Below are 3,591 nucleotides of genomic sequence, written 5' to 3'. Positions count from 1 at the left end.
AAGGTCACACCTTCTAGTAGTGCCAGTCCCTTTAGAGGCCATTTTCTTTCAAACCACTACACACCCCAGTTAAATTCTAAGAGGACAACATTTGCCTCCAAAGTACATGCTTAAGCAAAAAATTCACTGTATGCCAAAGAAAGGCAATTTTTACAAGCTCTAGGAAAGCATGTGTACTGCTATTAATTGTATTAAAATGAGGCAATAAATCATGGATAAGTAATTAGAAAATATAATCTTTGCATTCTGAGGCAGCGAGCATGATTTTGTTAAAATAGTGTAGGAGTAATTTGTTTTGATTTGTGGTGAAAAAGATTGTGATCTCTGTGTATGATTTGGTTTAGCAGCAAATAATATTTTCAGAGTCCATACACTGGAAATTATGTGAATGGAAATACAGTTGGATTCATGTTTTAGATATATAAAATTTTGTATTAGGAAGGTGCTCCAAGAAAAAAAAATATAGTCAATATTTTGTGTGTGTGTGTGTGTGTGTGTGTGTGTGTGTGTGTGTCTATGTGTAGGTGAAGAGATGAAGATGGAGATTTATTTGAAGGAATGAGCTTACATGGTTGTGAAGGTGGGCATGCTGGTAATCTTCAGCCAGTGGGTAGAATAGAGAAAGGAAGGATTCTGAAGCTGCGTGGAAGCAGGGTTTCCGATTCCTGGATGTCTTAGTCTTTTTGCCTAAGGCTTTCAAAGAATGGGCTGAATCCTACCTGCATGTTGCAGCATGGTCTGCTTTGTTCAAAGCTACCTTGTTTAGATGTTATCCTCATCTAAAAGTACCTTTGTTTGCCTGGAGTTTTCCCAAATTATCTGGGTCCTGTGATCCAGCATAGAAATAATCATAATAAGCCCATCACACAAACATGACAAATCTTGGCATAATCAAAGATAAAGTCAATATGAACTTCAATAACATAAAAACTTCAACCCCAGAGACAGAAAATAGAAGATGGCAGAATGGAGGAGAGGGAGAGGGAATGGTGTGTTTGGTAGTTTTTAGGTCAACTTTACACAAGTTACAGTCTTCTGAGAGGAGAGAACCTAGATCTAAAAAATACATCCATAGCATTGCGCTGTAGGCCCCAGTCTGTAGAGTATTTTATTAACTAGAAATTGATATAGGAGGGTACAGTACATTGTGGGTGGGTATATACAGTACATGCCTGGGCTGATAGCCCTGGATTCTATAAGAAAGCAGGCTGAGCAAGCCAGTAGACAGCACCCCTCCATGGCCTCTGTATCAGCCCTTGCATCTAGATTTCTGCCCTGTTTGAGTTCTTCCAGGCCTCCTTCAGTGATGGACTACGATGTGGAAATGTAAGTCAAATATGTCCTATAGTGCCCATCTTGCTTTTGGTCATGATATTTCATCATAGTAGCAGTAACCCTGTCTTAGACAAATGGTAGCCTAATAAAGAGTGGCAATAGGAAGTGGGTGGGACTCAAACTTTTAATCCTAAAATTAAGGTGGATGCAGGAGAATAGCTATGAGTTCCAGGCTAGCATGAGCTACATAGTGAATTCCAGAACAACCTTGGCTCTACAGTAAAAATCTGTTTCAACACCTACCTACCCTCAAAGAAAAGAAAAGAAGAAAAGTAACACCAGTTGATGGATCATAAGCTAAAAACTTAATGCATTTAGAGACATAACATAATTGTCTAAATCTGAAAAGAGGGATAGCAGAAGAAAATGTTTGTATTAGAAAAATCTAAACTGTTTCCAATGTGGAGAGCTGGTATCTATATTTAGATATATCTAAATTGATACAGATAGTTTCAAACAAGGCTCCAAGTCAAGTCTCTGAGGGCTAGATTCATTGGGCAGGTGAGATTTCTAGCGTACTGACTACCTTTAAATCCACATAGACAAGAGAAGGCTCTCAGTTGCTACACTATATTATCTTGAGGCAGTCTGGCTTATGTGTAACCTATTCTGAAATTTACACCTCCCGCCCCAATATTGCAGGCGTTTGTGCTTCCAGCTCTGAGCTGCAGGGAAGAAGTGGTTGCTATCCAGGAGGGTAACTAACGGGTAGAAGTGGTGAGTTCTGCAAATCTTGAGTGAGGAGAGGGTGGGTTGGGGGGCATTGTTTTTATGGCAAGTTTGTCTGCTTTATTTTTTCACATGTGGTTATAATTTTTTTCATATGTGATCATATATCTTTTATGAAAATAAAGGAAATAAGATCCAGAGATCCAGAGAAGACTGAGGGGTGATGTTTTTCACCTTAGACAATTCTTATGAGAGTTAAGTAAGGAGACAGATGAGAAAAAAAATGCTAGAAAATAAATAAGAGAGAAAGGGGAATTTTCTCTCCTTAGGGTTTCATAATTGGATACATATAACTTTGCTCCAGGGTGTCCCTCGCTCTGTTCCCGGGAGGCGGGCCTTCTGCACACTTGTGGTCTATTATTATATTTTAACCTGACTGCTGGAAATGCTGAAGAGAAACGTAGGTGTTTTTCAGAACCACAAGGTACTGGCTGATTCATATGTCTCAGAGGGTGGAATGAAAAAGCCAGTCACATATCAGCAAGTTTGAAGAGCCCTGGTAGCGGATCTGCTCCTCAGAATCGGCAGCTCATTAGAACAGGGACCAAGACTGCAGGGTTGAGTGTTTAAATGAATCGTGTTATGGTTCAGTCACACAGCATGGCTGACACTTCCGGGTTCTGGGTCACACATGTGTGGACAAGCCCTCAGGCAGAAGTGCCTAATGGCCCCGGAAACCTTAAAGGGTCCTGTGTGACCCATGTGCGGCATGGTTGTATGACGCAGCTGTGTGAGCCTTTGTGCACATGCGTGAGCTCCGTCATCTGGAATTTAGTCACCTGACCTGGCTCTCATTTAAGATGGTGGTGAAGTCACCTGATCTCAGTTAAGATGGTGGTAAGGTCACCTGACCTCAGTCAAAAATGCAGCGGTCATATGTTGTATGGAAAAGGCATGATTTTTGAGCTGCAGGGTTTTGTAAACATAATGATAAGAGAGACCTGCACCATTTTATGTTGAACCATAACATTGGTGGTTATGACTTGGCCAGGTTCTTTCCATTTTCCCTCTGGCCCGTGGGTGGGCCTGTTGAAAACATGTGGAACCCTGGGCTCTGGAACTAGGTTTCTTTACAACAGCTCTGCATTCTATCTACTTGAACCCCAATCTCTGTGCATACTAGTGGCTTCAGTGGTGAGTTTTCTACTTCTAGCCCCTAACCACAGCCTTCATGGCTATGGTTGAGCCCTTCACTAACATGTATCTCTGGTTGCTTTCTATAGTAAAAAACGGGACCAGATAACCCAGGGTTGGTCCTCCTGTGCTAGCACTGCACACGGTGCATTTGATTTGGGGCCCAGGGTCTCCCAAATTTTTCTTTCTCTTTTCTTTTCTTTTGGACCACTTGTAAGTGGTCCCCCTGTGAGAGACCACTCGGGGCAGCCTCTGTTGTATTATGAGCGGCGGGGCTGCGTCCCCAGCACCCCGCTGCCCGCAAGGCTAGCTTTACCCGAAATAATTACACGGACACTGTATTCTTTTAATCACTGCTTGTCCCATTTCTATCTAGCCTCTTCTAGGCTAACT

The sequence above is a fragment of the Microtus ochrogaster genome, unplaced genomic scaffold (genome assembly GCF_000317375.1).
Source record: "Microtus ochrogaster isolate Prairie Vole_2 unplaced genomic scaffold, MicOch1.0 UNK2, whole genome shotgun sequence".
NCBI lineage: Eukaryota > Metazoa > Chordata > Mammalia > Rodentia > Cricetidae > Microtus > Microtus ochrogaster.
Note: the sequence above shows the minus strand (reverse complement) of the source record.